Raw genomic sequence first — 16,314 nt, forward strand, 5'->3', positions numbered from 1 at the left:
GATGACAATAATAATAGCTATCTTACAAGTCACCATTATGGTATATCATATTGTATCTAAAAGTTGCACAAATCCACTAAAATAGGTGTTATCATCCCTATTCGATAAGCGAAGAAACCAAGGCTCAGGTACATTAAGTATTCCAAGGTCATACACTGCTAAATGATAGTCAGGATTTAAACTCAACTCTCTAAGAAATTCTAAATCCTTCCTGATACAGCGGTATTCCTTATAATTCCAGTTTCTTCATAGGGTGAAGCAGGATAATCACCAGTTCAAGGCCAGCCTCAGAAATTCAGTGAGACCCTCAGCAACTTAGTGAGATCCTGCCTCAAAATTAAAAAATAAATAATAATAATAAATAAATAAATAAAAGGGGTAGGGATGTAGCTCAGTGATAGAGTGCCCCTGGGTTCAATTCCCAGTTATCCTCCCCACCCCCTACAACAACAAAAAAGTATGATCCAAGCCTAGAAATACAAGCATCTCCTTGGAGCTTCTTAGAAATGCACAAGCTCCCTAGCAACTTGGGAGGCCCGAGCAGGATGTTTGCAAGATCGGTACCAGCCTCAGCAACTTAACCAGAACCTAAGCAACTTAGTGAGACCCTGTCTCAAAATAAAAAGAACTTGGTATTCTTTTTATTCTCAGTGCACCTCTGGAGCTCAGGTCCCACCTTGCACTTTAACAAGATCTTTAGGTGATTTGTATTCAAATTAAAATTTGAGAAACACTGTCTTAGGGAAGGGTGATTCCAGGAACAGGGAAGGATGCCTCTCATCCTTGTTAAAGCCATGAACATTTGTAGAACTAAGAAGGGAGGGTATGGCAAGAATGCTCTCACTTTATAACCTTTCCTCTCTGATTGATTTTTAACTAAATAACTGAATGTTTAATTCTTTCTTTCTTTCTTTTATTTTTTAATAGTACTTTGGATTGAACCCAGGCCTGCCTCAAGCATGCTAGGAAGTGCTGTACCACTGAGCTCTAGCCCCAGACCACAATATCTGTTCTTTTTTTTTTTTTGGCTGCTTTCCCTTAGCATAATGTTTTCAAGGTTTATCCATATTGTTCACCAGTCACAGATGGCAATATTCTCTCAATAGGTGTTTGGGTGTCAGGAGCAATGTAACCTCATCACCTGCTCTTCCCAAGGGGGCTCCTGAGTGCCATCATTCACCTAAGAGAAGTCTTTCTCCTTCTATTACTAATTACCCTATAAGGACATCTTTGGTAGAGTTCTCTTTTCCCATCTTCTCCCTGGGACTTAGCAGCTCAAGTGTAGCTGGCCGTTGGCCAAGCTTCCTTTCCAAGACACCTGCAGGCACTACTAGTGCTGCCACCTTATGCCCATTTCTTGAAGTAGTGGACACTGGATACGGCACTCTATTCCTCTCTGAGAGCCCTGCTCTTGGCTGTTCTCACAGCAATCAAGGTTGTGACTCATGACACAGTGTGACCAGGAGAGGTCGAGGGAGTACTGTGAGGGAATTCACTTCTGGTACCTGCAAAACAACCAAGAGGCAGAAAAGGGAGCAAGTGCGAATGCCCATGTGGTAGAGGGGAGCAGGATCTTATGATCTCTCTTTCTGATTCTCTGGGCTGTTTCTTTAGCTCCCATTTCTCTTCCTCTCCTCAGTTCACTTTCATTTCCCTGTTATTCTTCACAGAACAGGGAACCTAAACATATTTCCGATTCACCTGGATTGTCTTCTTTTGCCACTCCCAGGAGCCCAGCAGTAGTGTATTTGGTCACCAGGTACACTTAAGTTACTTCTATTAAAATACACACATGCCAGGCGCAGTGGTGCACCCTGTAATCCTAGAGACTGGGGAGGCTGAGGCACAAGGATCGTGAATTCAAAGCCAGCCTCATCAAGATAGCAAGACCATGAATCTAAATAAAATATAAAAAGGGCTGGAGATGTGGCTCAGTGGTTAAATGTCCCTCTGTTCAATCCCTAGTACAACACACACACACACACACACACAGTTTGTCTAAATATTCTGCCATACTGAACAGCAAAATAAGAAAAAGTTTTTCTGTTATTCAAAATCAAGATGTTCTTCCTTTCTGGGAGCTGTGGCCCACCAGGAGGATCCCAAGTTCAAAGCCAGCCTCAGCAATGGCGAGGAGCTAAGCAACTCAGTGAGACCTTGTCTCGGAAGCTATTCAAAGCCAAATTTTTATTATGAAACATATTTGAATTATGAGTGCCCTCCCCCCCCCAAAAAAAAACTAGCATAATAACAAATACACTGTCCCTAAATGCTCATGCTGGGATTTGAGAACTTCTCAATTAATTTGGGGCATAGAGATTACGGATTATCATCCACTACCATGAACTCCCTGAGTAGCTCCTTTATTCCTTATTCCTGGGAGGGACTTTCCAAATGAAGGCTCCAGGTACTTATCTGCCTTAAATTCTCACTGTCCCTCTGTCATATTCATTCAAGTAAAGTTTGAATACTACTACTGCATGCCAGTCCTCTGCAGAGAAGATTCTAGCTTCCATGGGATTTAGCTTCTGGGCAGGCAATATATTACTAAATTGCATTTCTTATAGACCTGTGGGGTGCTGGGTTGATTTCCCTCAGTGTATCTTGATTGCTGTTTCTGAGTGAAACAGGCAAGAAAGACCTTCCTATCTTGAACACCAAGGAAGAAAATCAGATAGACTCAGATGATCCTGGATGGTAGCCTTCTGCCTTTATCTTATTTAACCTTTGAATAACTTCCTGAGAGCCACAGAAGTATTCTTATGAAGCCTGAGAAACATAGCATTTAATGCACGGTACCATTGATCCATTGATTTATTTTTTTCTTTCTTTTCCTTCATTTTTTTTTTTTTTAATAATGGGGATTGAACTCAGGAGAGCTTTACCATTGAGCTAAATACATCATCCCCAGTCCTTTTTATTTCTAATTTTGAGACAGGGTCTTGCTAACTTGCTTATGGCCTCACTAAATTGCTGAGGCTGGCCTTGAACTCTGCAATCCACCTGAATTCTTTTTTGTTTATTTGTTTGTTTTTGGTATCAGGGATTGATCTCAGGGGTGCTTAACCACAGAGCTGCATCCCCAGCCCTTTTGTGTTTTATTTTGAGATAGGGTCTTGCTAAATTGTTTAAGGCCTCATTAAGTTGCTGAGGCTGACTTTGAACTTGTGATCCTCCTGCCTCAGCTTCCCAAGTCACTGGGATTACAGGCCTAGACCAGCACACCCAGCTCTGAATTCTTAAACATTGCTATGAAATGTTTTTTATATAGAATTTTTGTTAACTTGTGTATTTTTATGTTATTTAGAAATACGAACAGTTTACATTTACATGGTTGTTCCTCAATCCCTGGGAACTCAAGAGCAAAGTGTGACAGGTCTTCCCTGTTTTCTACTCCTTTTGTCTTCCACAGGGCTGGGCATATCAACAGAGGCTAGTTAAACTTTTACTGTTAGTCACTTTGTAGAGGAATGCATTATTTATTATCTCTTGCTTGGGGGTCAAAGCAACCAACCAGATCTAAAGACACATTTAGAAGACCTGTCAATGTAAACAGGTGTGTATTTATTCTTGACTTTGCTATTACAATTTAGTAAAGCTTCATTTGTCTAACACCTTTGGAGATTGTGAAAAGCCTGAATTCATTTTCTAAATAATTGAAATTAATCACTTTAGGTACAAAGAGTTTAAAAATATGCCGTTAATGAAATATTGCTTTAAATAAGATAGATCTTTGGCTTCTTGAAATGTATAGCAAGAATAATTTAATCTCTTACATTCAGAGCTAGATTGCAAACTTACGCATCTTTGAAAAATATTAATATATGCTAGATTTTTTTTGCTGTACACAACATGGATGCAAGGCTGGTAAGGTTTTGAGTTCTTTTATATCCTAATAACTTTTTCCCCTCCCTTTATTAAGTATTAGATTAATCACTACTTCCTGGGTGTCTGGTTTTAGCAGTCCTCTTCCTAATCTGTGTCCGAGGAAGTCAGATAACCAAAGTAGTAGCATTGTATGTAAAGTAAAAGCAAATAGATTTTGAATCTGAGGGTCTTTCCTAGAAGGAAATAATAGTATTAGCTTTTCAAAGGCAATTCAATGGTCTCTTTCACTTGCTCCAGTAGTTTCAATTCTACTGCTGATGCCCTAGATTTTTGGATAAATTACCTTCTCTAGAAAACTAAGATGTTTTTCTATCTTTTCTGCTAACACAATTCAGTCAGAAGTAATTGTTTCCATCAAAATTTCTCCTTTATTTCTAAACTATTCTTTTTAGTTTCTCCTGATTCCAAATTTCAAACCACTAGTCCTTCCAATAAGGCATAAAGAAAAATCTAAATAACTTAGAAACCTAGTAAAACTTAAAGATTTTCTTATAGATTGCAGGGAGTCTTCCAAATGCAATGTTTTTGTTTTGTTTTCTGTAGGAAAAGAAGGCTTTCCAGTTGGAGTTTTTAAACTAAAACCAATGTATTCAATTTCTAAGTCATAACAATCACCATTTAAAATTGAGGTTCAAACCCAGCACCATGGCACAAGCCTATAATCCCAGTGGCTCCAGAGGCTGAGGTAGGAGGATCAGGACTTCAAAGCCAGCCTCAGCAAAAAGTGAAGCATGAAGCAACTAAGCGAGACCCTGTCTCTAAATAAAATACAATACTTGAGGGTCTGAGGCAGGAGGATCATTAAATTCAAGGCCAGTCTGAGCAACTTAGTGAGACCCTATCTCAAAATAAAATGAAAAGGGTTTGGAGATGTAGATGTGGTAGAGCTCTCCTGGGTTCAATCCTCAGTACTTAAAACAAAAAAAAGAAAAAGAAAAGAAAGAAGTATCCAATGTATGCTAGGTGTTCATATTTTCTTTCCTGTACTTAAAGTAGTGCCGCAAAGTATATAACAACCCTAATTCAGACTCATAGACATTAAGTAATTTAATCAGTCAGTAGACCATTAAGTCAAATACCTGAGATTCAAATCCAAAATCTGGATTTTTGTTTGTTTGTTTATTTATTTATTTAGTGGAGCTGGGGATTGAACCCAGGGCCTTGTGCTTACAAGGCCAGCACTCTACCAACTGAGCTACATCCCCAGCCCTTTTTTATTGTTTCAAATGTAAAAAAAAAAAAAGTTTGTATCTCATATAACAATCTAGAAGGGAGTAGTTCTGGAGAATGTCCACCTACTCAAGCAAGAAGTTCCTTTCATATTGTTGCTTTGCCTTGTTAGAGGGAGTAGCAGCAGTCAGATGGGAGTAGGCAAGGCACTTATAGGTGCTTGCATGTTGACAGGAAGGAGAAATAGAGGATCCAGTTGCCCCTAGATAAATGAAAAGAATAGAAGGACTGGGAGTACCCATCTCCCTATTTCCCTCCTTCTAATACCCAGACAGAGCTACTCTCAAAGTCTGCATTCTTGTCATCAAGCCAGGTTGCCATATATATATTGGATGGACTCAATGCCTTTATTTGTTTTTATATGGTGCTAGGCTCGAAGCCAGTGCCTCACACTTGAGAGGCAAGTACTCTACCACTGAGCTACAACTCCAGCCCCTATATTTTTTTTTTATTTGTTCTTTTTAGATATACATGCCAGTATAATATATTTTGACATATTATACGTACATGAAGTATAACTTATTCTAATTAGGATCCCATTTTTGTGGTGTGCATGATGTGGAGTTACACTGGTTGTGTATTCATATATCAACATAGGAAAGTTACATCTGATTCATTCTATATTCTTTCCTATTCCCATTCCTTCTCCCTTCCTTTTATCCCCCTTTGGCTAATCCAGTGAACTTCTATCCCCTCCCCTTATTGTGTGTTAGCATCACATATCAGAGAGAACATTCATTCAGCCTTTGGTTTTTAGGGATTGGCTTATTTCACTTAGCATGATAATCTTCAGATCCATCCATTTGTCGACAAATGCCATAATTTCATTCTTCTTTATGGCACCTTTATTATACTATTGCTGAGCCATAATAAGAGGCTATTCAGCATGTCTTCTAGCAACTATGGCCAACTTGACCATGAACCTTTTGGTAATAAATGTAGTCAACCAATTGTATCTGTAATCAGCAATTATTGTTAGAAGATAAAGTAGAAGTGGTTTTCTCAGGGGCTAGAATCTCCCCCCTGAGGAAGCAGGTAGGAATGACTTACATTAGTCAACTGGCCCAAAGGCCAAGCAGTTTAAAGCCTAGTTAGGTTCCATAAGAGGAGCTTTATAGTCACTTGATGAAAGCCAAATGACCAAATATTAGACCAGCAAGTATATGAACAGCTCCATTCAAAATATAAAGGCAAATAAATATCCACTTGATGAAATATAGAGTTGAGACTTCAATAAGAACAAATACAAGCCAGGCCTGGTGGCACACGCCTGTAATCCCAGCAGCTCAGGAGGCTGAGTTAGGAGGATCATGAGTTCAAAGCCAGCCTCAGCAAAAGCAAGGTGCTAAGCAACTCAGTGAGACCCTGTCTCTAAATAAAATATAAAATAGGGCTGGGGATATGGCTCAGTGGTTGAGTGCTCCTGAGTTCAATTCCTGGTCTCCCTCCATACACACACACAAAAAAAAACATTAGTTCAATCAGAAGTCTTAGGGGACTGGGGATGTAGCCCTGTGGTAGAATGCTTGCCTAGCTTGTGGAAGGCCGTAAGTTTGATTCCCCATCCCCAACAACAACAACAACAGAACACCAGCATGGTGGTATATGCCTGTAATTCCTGTAACTCAGGAGGCTGAGGCAGGAGGGTCACAAATTGGAGAACAGCCTGGACAACTTAGTGAGCACCTGACTTAAAATAAAAATAAAAAGGGCTGGGGGTATAGCTCAGTGGCAGAGCATCCCTGGGTTTCATCCCTAGTACCACATACACACAAAAAAAGTCTTAGTAGTTTTCTCAAATACCTGTGATTGGAAGATAGGAAGATGGGTCTACTTGGCTTTAGTGGGACAAGGATCTTCTGGGAAGATGCATGAGATGACTTGATCAGAGAAGACATCCCCCTAAGGAATAAGTGACTGTGAGAACTGCAATTTCCTGAGTTCTTATTAATACTTACAACAGTTTTTTTTTTTTTTTCTGTTTTTTTGTTTTTTTGTACCAGGGATTGAACCCAGGGGCTCTTAACCATCAAACCACATCCCCAGCCCCTTCTACTTTTTATTTTGAGTCTTGCTAAGTTGCCCAGGCTGACCTCAAACTTGGGATCCTTTTGCCTCAACCTTTCAAGTTGCTGAGTTTACAAGTATGCACCCCATGCCCAACTCCTACAGCAGCTTTTTTTTTTTTCCTGGTAGTGGCGATTTAATCCAGGGGTGCTCAATTACTGAATCACATCCCCAGCCCTTTTTTATTTTTTATTTTAAGACAGGATCTTATTAAATTGCTAGGGCTGACTTTGAACTCACAATCCTCCTGCCTCAGCCGCCAGAGCTGCTGGGATTACATGTGTGTGCCACCGCTCCCAGGTTACAGAAGTTTTTGTTTGTTGGTTGGTTGGTTGGTTTGGTTTGGTTTGGTTTTTTTGGGGGGGTACCAGGGATTAAACTCAGGGGCACTAAACCACTGAGCCACATCCCCAGCCCTATTTTGTATTTGATTTAGAAAAAGGGTTTCACTGAGTTGCTTAGCGCCTCACTTTTGCTGAGGCTGGCTTTGAACTCTCCAACTTCCTGTCTCAGCCTCTGAAGCAGCTAGGATTACAGGCATGTGCCACCACGCCCGGCTATCACAGCTTTTTGAAGTCTTTAATTTTTTGTTTTTTCTTCCCTTTTTAATTGTGACAAACATGCCAATTTGGCTTTGCCTCAATTAATTCATATTCTTCCTTTCATTTTCTGATTGTGACTTAGGTTAGTTCTATGTTCTAATTAATTACATGTATATATCTTCAGCTACTACCCCAAATGCTTCTATACGGTTCCCTGATTCTTCTTTTTGTTGTTTCTATTTTAATTTTGAGTGTTTGTTTATTTTTTTTAATACTTTTTATTTTTTCTTCTTCTAAATTTTCAGATTTGTAGTGTTTTGATAGTTGGCCTTCTATACCCAACTACCTTTTTACCCAGAAGACATAAAACAGCTCATCTTCCTTGTGGTAAACAGACTTTGGATTTGGGGGGTTCTCCTTACTTCAAAACTGCCACCCCATCAAAGTTGTTATCAAAAGTCTGCTGTGGTCACTACTCAGTTAACTAAAAGTTTACAAAGGGCAACAACTCACCAATTAAAGTTTTGCTTTGGGTCTTTGTGTGAGGAGGAGGGAGAATGGGGATGTGGACCATGAGCTCTGTGTCTACACGGAGTCTTGTGTTTCCTCTTAGTGTTGCTGCTTTTGTTCCTGAACTGCAGTGATTGAGTGGGGTTAACCCGGCATAGTTTCTGCTCCAATAAATGCTTCTTTTGCAGGATGTTACTGACACATCCCTTCACACTTCTTCTCAGGTTGCTTCTACCTCAGGTGATCTGATCTTCTGTCTCCCCACATCTCATCTCCAATATCACCTCTTTAGGAAGCAGTCTCTAATTCTGCCAAACTTGAGGTCAGCAGATCTTCTGTTCTGAAGAACCAGATAGGAAATACTGGAGGCTTTATAGACCCAGAGACATAAGAGTGCTACATAAGGTCTCTGTCCCAAAGACTTAACTCCGCTGACGTAGTGCACAAGCAGCCATACACCACTGGAGTGGCTCTGCTGCAATAGAACATAATTTATAAGAACAGGGCATAGGCTAAATTTTGCCTATGGCTCAGTGTGCTGACTCTTGTTCTACTTAGATATTTCTTTTCTAGTCTAATTATTCATGTCTTCATTATCATATTTGTTTCTGTTAAGTTTCCCTCCACCAGAATATAAGCACCTTGAGGATAGGTGTTGGTGTCCTTACATGTCTCTGAACTAAACAAATCTGAGCTCCTAATAGGTATTCTATAAACATTTCTGGAAGTAAGCAGGAAAGAAAGATAGCAAGTGACCAGGTGATGTGGCATATGCCTGTGATCCCAGTGACTCGGGAGGCTGAAGTGGGAGAATTGTTAAGTTCTGGGCCAGTTTTGTTAATACAGGAAGACCCTGTCTCAAAAAATGAAAAAGAGGGGCTGGGGTTGTGGCTCAGCGGTTAGAGTGCTCGTCTAGCACGTGCGAGACGCTGGGTTCGATCCTCAGCACCACATAAAAATAAATAAAGGCATTGTGTCCAACTAGAACTAAAAAAATTATTTAAAAAAATGAAAAAGAAAAAAAGAAAGGTAGGAAGGAGTAAGATACTGATTAAGCAGAAAACAGGATTGTGCAAATCCTCCACTGCTATGCAATTAAATATGATCATCCCCTATAACACAATCAGATGCTGTTTATAACATGGCTACGTTGGGCTTTTCTAAAAGGCATGACCTCAGCAAACTTGCTTTTTTTTTTTTTTTTTGAGGGGGAAGGGTACCAGGGATTGAACTCAGGGCACTCGGCCACTGAGCCACGTCCCCAGCCCTATTTTGTCTTTTATTTAGAGACAGGGTCTCAGTTGCTTAGCGCCTCACTGTTGCTGAGGCTGGCTTTGAACTCAGGATCCTCCTGTCTCAGCTTTCTAAGCTGTGGGGATTACAGGCATGTACCACCTGGCAGCAAACTTGCTTTTGAAGATTCATGGAATAATTTTCTAAGATGGCACCCAATGATTTTCACTCCTGGTACTCACTTACCCCTTCTTCACTAAATAAGGCTATGTAACTTAAAGGGTGTTGTAGAAATAAAGGTGTATGACATCTGAGACTGATCATAACAGACATCAGTGTTTCTGCCTTGTTCTTTCTTGGATCACATACCCGCTGGGGGAAACTAGCTGTTACATCTTGAAAACATGTGTCAGGCAAATCTACGAAGAGGGTGAACAATCGAGGCCCCCTACTCCATCCCTGAGAGTCAGTCAGCCTAGAACTGGTTCTTTTCCCTCAGTCAGCTTCAGACATTTCACTATAACTTAGTGATGTTGTCTCAAAGCCAAACTACTTGGACATTTCTGAACTGATCCATAGAAGCTATGTGAGATAATAAAAAGCTTATTATTATCTTAAGATGGAAAATTTTGGGAAGAATTTGTTTTATAGAATACAATATGTTAAATGGCTTTCCTTCATTTAAATTCCCTGATGTCTTTCAGTATACTTTATTCTTTTCTTAACATTTAAAATATCTAGCCAGGGTGCTGGGATTGGGGCTCAGCAGTAGAGTGCTCACTTAGTATGTGCAAGGCCCTGGGTTCGATCCTCAGCACCACATAAAAATAAATAAATAAAACAAAATAAAAAGATATTGTATACAACTACAACTAAAAAAATAAGTATTAAAGAAAAACATCTAGCCAATTACAGTGACACACACCTGTAATCCCAGTGACTCAGGAGAGGGAGGCAGGAGGATCACAAGTTTGAGGCACAACAGGCTAGGTACATAGTTCAGTGGAAGAGCACCCCTGAATTCAATCCCCAATGACACACACACAAAAAAATCTATATTACTTAAATGTCTGTCTCCTTCATTGTAGCAAAGACCACATCTCATTCTTAGTCAAGCACAACTCCCAGCATTCAGGAGGGATTCAAATATATTTCAGCAAATATCCAATAACAAAGAATCCTAAATCTAAGAGTAATTTGCTACCAACATTTTGTATCCCTGAAACATATAATGGGGTCTTTCCCAAATCATTCTTCATATGGTATTAACACATTTATGTGCCTCCTTTGTAGTTTTTATCACACCAAATAACAATAACACTAGTGGTCAGTGTGTGAACTCTTTCAGGGCAAGACCTTAGCTTATTACCTTTGTATTTCCAGCATTTGCAATTTCCCATCACAAAGGGTGTTCAATAAATTCTTACTCAGTGATAAATTAGGAGAGGGGATTGATTTGTGAAATGACTAAAGATGGGCTTTCCCTGAAACAATTTGGTCTTAAATTTATGCTATTTCAAAACAAATAAACAAAACCCAGTAATGCCATCTCATTAAATATTGCATTTTGGGGAATTTGTTGTTTTGTTGTGGTATCATCAATTACACTGAACTGAAATAAGACCCACTTAATAACATCTCTTAACAAACCAAAAACCAAATTTAAATAGAGGTTCTACAGAGGAGGCAATAGATCAGAGGAAGGAAAGTAGCTTCTCTCGTCCAACTATCATTCCAGTTTGGCAATTAGAAAACACAGGAAGTTTACATCCTTAAGACTCACAGATCCAGCAATGAACCAATCCCTGTTCACATTGAACAGGAAATCCAAAGATATCAGGTTTAGATTCTACAAGTTAGAAGGCCTCCCTTGACAGAGAATGCCACTCAAAATATACAGAAAACAGATAATTTAGAAGATTCATGATATATGGAACTGAAAAGTGGAAAGAAAAAATGCTTCTAAACTGTATATGTATAGTAATACTCATAAATGTCTATGAATCCAAATACCATTATTATGGTATCAACAAGTCAGCAGACACTTGTCTTGAAATTAGTTTTTACTTTATGCTAGTGTACAAATTTATAAGAAAACTGTTAAAATCATTCTCAAGAAAAGAAAATCCATCAAAACATCAGGTAACATTAGAACATATCAATCATGATTTATTTCTTCTGATTTTCAACCAAAACTGCGTATACAGATTATATAATAAGTATACATACTAATTAAAACTGACAAGAGTATCCTTTGAGTTAGGGATGACTTAGAATTGAATCGGTTAATTTTCTCCTATTACTTCTAATTCCTATTGCAGCAACTATTAAAATTAACTAATTCGTACTAATACATCCATATAGAGTTCCATCATTAAAATATTGAAAGAATATCTTTCACTGGTTGGTTGGTTGGTTGGTTGGTTTTTGCTGTACTCGGGATTGAATCCAGGGGTACTCTACTACTGAGTAGAGTACATCCCCAGATCTATTTATTTATTTAGACAGGTCCTGGCTAAGTTACCCAGGTTGCCAGGTTGTGATCCTCTTGCTTCAGCCTTCCAAGTAGCTGGGATTCTGTGCACCCCATGCTGCCTCAGAGGTGGTCTTTCTGATTGGTTGATGACCTTCACATATCATATGAAAATAATTGTTATAAAGCAATAACAAAAATGAATCTACTTTAAATTGCCAAAATATGACTAGCATGGAACACAGATCCTAGAACAAAATTTAAGCCCACCTCTGAAGGTGCTCCTACATTCAAACATTTTTTATTCAGATCATATATAGTCCCAAAGGGAAAAGCACAATAATGCCAGCTATGGACCACACAGTTTGAAGCGGAACTTCTAACACAGAGTCACAGGAGCCACCACCATGGCCATTGTGTTTGAATGAACATTCTCATTTGGTGCTCTAAGACTAGGTTCTTTTTATATGATGTTGATGTTCAAAGCATCTCAGCTCCAAATTGTGACTTGTTCACTGAGAGCCCTGAATTGCAATTGTCATGAGGGAAGGATCTCTACTAACTGATAAAGCAGGCAACAATCTTAACATCTTCTAAGAAGCAAGATTGCTGCCCAGAAGTCTTTCACAGAAGTAGGTGATTTCAGTATATCCAAATAACGTATTAAATTTCTTTACAGATTTGTCAGGCCGCAATGGCAATCATTCATTCAACATATTTTTTGACGGCCTACAATTTGCTTGGCACTGTTCTAGGAGTTAGGTATATAGTGGTGAACAAAGAGGACAGAAGTCTACCCTAAGAAACCTAGATTTTAGCAGTGGGAGATAGACAACAAAAAGTAATTAAAATATGAAGGCTGGGTTTGTGGCTCAGTGGTAGAGTACTTGCCTGGCATATTTGAGGCACTGGGTTGGATCCTCAGCACCACATATAAATAAATAAATAGAATAAAGATATTGTGTTCAACTATAACTAAAAAATAAATATTTTTAAAAATGAAAAATAAAAAAGTAATTAAAATATAAGTAAAAGACTTATATTTTCAGTGGAGAAAAATAAGTCAGGTAAGAGGAATGGGGAATATCAGGGTAAGGCAGAATTATAATTTTAAATGGTATAACGAGGAAATACCTCAATAGGAAGAGCAAAAACCTGAATAAAGTGGTGAGTGCATCAATTGATTTGGGCTATCATAACAAAATACCATATGTTAATTCACTTAAACAATAGAGACAAATTTTCTCACAGTTCTAGAGGTCGAAAATCTAATATCAGTGTAACACTGGTCAGGTTCTAGTGAGAGTTCTTCTTGGTTTGCAGACAGTGCCTTATCACTGTGTGCTCACATGCCTTTCCTCAGTGCAAATGTGTGTGGAGAGACAGAAAGAGAGCAAAAGGTCTCTTGTGTCTCCCTTCCCCATTTTTTTACTTCTGCACCTTCTGGAGCTTTTTGTTGTTGTTGTTTTGCAGTTCTGGGAATCAAACCCAGGGCTTAGATGAATGCTAGGCTGGCACTCCACCACTGAGCCATATCCCCAGTCCTTCTGTGTCTTTTTATATGGGCATGAATCCTCTTGGATCAGGACCTTACTCGCATGACCTCATTAAACCTAATTGCTTTAAAAAAAAAATATGAGACTTTACTGTGACTTAGGGTTTCAACTTGTGAATCAGGGGGAATACAGTTCAGTTCATAGCAGGGAGTAAGTACACAGCACAGATACCTGGGGGAAGAATATTTTAGTCAGAGAGTTAGGATCAGAGATATAAATTAGGGAGTTGCCAGCACATAGATGATATTTAAAGCCACCAGCCTAGACAAAATCACCAATATATCAAGTATAGAGAATATAAACAAATTCAAGTGCTGAATCTTGGTACACTCCCATAGTTAACCATCAGAGAGGCAAGGAGGACTGAGCAAGGGAGACTAAAAGGAAGCAACTAATCTACAGCCATACCACCCTAAACGTGCCGGTTCTCGTCTGAAAGGAAGCAACTAGTGAGTGGGGCAGGGAGGAAAACCAAGAGAATGTAGCATCCCAGAATGCTACTAAAGAAAGGTAATATTTCAAGAAGGGACTGAGAACTTGTCAAGTAAGGCTGAAGGCTGAGTCTTGACCATTGGTTATCAATATGAAGGTAGCTGGTGACTTTACCAGAACAAATGCAGTGTAATGGCAAGGACAAAACCAATTGGGATAGATCCAGGAGAGATATGGAAAAGAGTAATTCCAAACATTAGTAGACTAGCAACGTAGGAAAAAAATAGATAAATTGAACTACAACGAAATTAAAAACATTGTGCTGCAAATGATACCATCAAGAATGGTGGCACGGGGCTGGGGATGTGGCTCAAGCGGTAGCGCGCTCGCCTGGCATGCGTGCGGCCCAGGTTCGATCCTCAGCACCACATACAAAGATGTTGTGTCCGCCGAGAACTAAAAAATAAATATTAAAAAAAAAAAAAAAAAAGAATGGTGGCACACTTCTGTATTTCCAGCTACTTGTGAGGCAGAGGCAAGATGATTGCTTGAGCCAGTTCAAGGCCAACCTGGGCAACCCTGTGAGACCCCATCTCAAATACATACATACATACATAAAATGAATTAAGAATCAAATAGGCAGGGGCTTGGGTTGTGGCTGAATGGTAGAGTGCTCGCCTACCATGCATGAGGCACTGGGTTTGATCCTCAGCACCACATAAATATAAAATAAAGATATTGTATCCACCTAAAAAGCTAAAAAATAAATATTAAAAAAATCAAATAGGCAAAAGATTTGAATAGACATTACTCCAAAGAAGATATGTAAATGGCCAGTGAACATATAAAAATTGTCTAACATCATTAGCCAAATTAGAAATGCGAATACCACTTCACACCTATTCTTACGGCTATCCTCAAAAAGACAGATAATAGAGCTGGGGGGTATAGCTCAGTGGTAGAGTGCTTGTCTAGCACACAGGAGGCCTGGGTTCCATCTTCAGTACCACAAAAGAAAAAGAGAGAGAGACAGAGAGACATAAGAAGTGTTGGTGAGGATGTGGAGAAATTGGAACTCTCACACATTGCTGGTGGGAATGTAAAATGGTACAGTGTTTTGGAAACAGTTTGTCTTTTCCTCAAAGTTAAAAATAGTTAATTAATTAATTTATTTGTGGTACTGGGGATGGAACTCAGGGGCTCACATATACTAGGAAGCACCCTACCACTGAGCTACGTCCCTAGTTACTTTATGACCTAGCAATTCTATTTCTAGGTATACACACAAGAGAGAGAACATGTGGGGCTGGGGATGTGGCTCAAGTGGTAGCACACTCACCTGGGCATGCGTGCGGCCCGGATTCGATCCTCAGCACCACATACAAACAAAGATGTGTCCGCCGAAAACTAAAAAATAAATATTAAAAAAAAAAAGAGAGAGAGAACATGTGTCACACAGAAACATTTATGTTTTCAAAAAGTTGTGCATGAGCCATGTGAAGTAGCACATGCCTGTAATCTCTGCAATTCAGGAGGCTGAGGCAGTAGGATCAAAGTTCAAGGCCAGCCTCAGTAATTTAGCAAGGCCCAAAGCAACTTAGCAAGATCCTGTCTCTCAAAATAAAAAATACAGGCTGGGGATGCAGCTCAGTGGTAAAGTACCTCTGGGTTCAATCCCCAGTACCAAAAAAAGAAAAAGAAAAAAAATTGTACATGAACGTTCATAGTAGCATTATTTATAAACAATCTAAATAAATGTTCATCAATTACTGAATAGAAAAATGAAACTGACATATCCATTTAGTGGAAAATTTATTTAACAATAAAAATAAATCAAGAACCAATACTTGTTTAAATAGGGATGAACCCCGAAAATGTAAACAAAAAGAATCTAGTGACCAAAGACTGCATATTATGTGATCCTATTATATGAAAAGTTCAGAATAGGCAAATCCAGTAGAGACAAAAATATTTGTAATTGTGTAGTGTTTGAAAGGATGAGGGGTGGGTGACTAACAGGAGGTTTCTTTTTGAAGGATGAAAATGTTCTAAAATTATGGTGATGGTTGCACAATTCTGTGAATATGTTAAAATTGTTAAATTGTGCTCTTTAAATGAGTGTATTTCATGGTATGTGAATTATTTCCAAATGAAGATATTTTTAAAAACAAAACACTGTATAGTGATTGATGACTTGAGGAGCAAGGAAAACTCTAGGAGATTCTTATTGAACCACCACTAGGGATTCAATTCTCAGTGTGTCTGATTCCCAAGCATGTGTGTTCTTAACCATTCTGCTACCCTGCATCCTAAGGATTACTTTCTTAGGTTACAGTCCCAATATGATCACAGAGACAAATGATATGAACAATTTACTAGAAGG

General features: G+C 39.0%; 1 non-coding gene across 1 annotated transcript; it reads right to left on the bottom strand.

Moving 5' to 3' along the window:
* Nucleotides 1–5,020: 5,020 nt before the first annotated feature.
* On the bottom strand, nt 5,021–5,093 carry Trnat-ugu. Its single transcript has one exon. It is a non-coding gene; the product is annotated as a tRNA-Thr (tRNA).
* Nucleotides 5,094–16,314: the final 11,221 nt, after the last annotated feature.

The sequence above is a fragment of the Marmota marmota genome, unplaced genomic scaffold (assembly GCF_001458135.2).
Source record: "Marmota marmota marmota unplaced genomic scaffold, marMar, whole genome shotgun sequence".
NCBI lineage: Eukaryota > Metazoa > Chordata > Mammalia > Rodentia > Sciuridae > Marmota > Marmota marmota.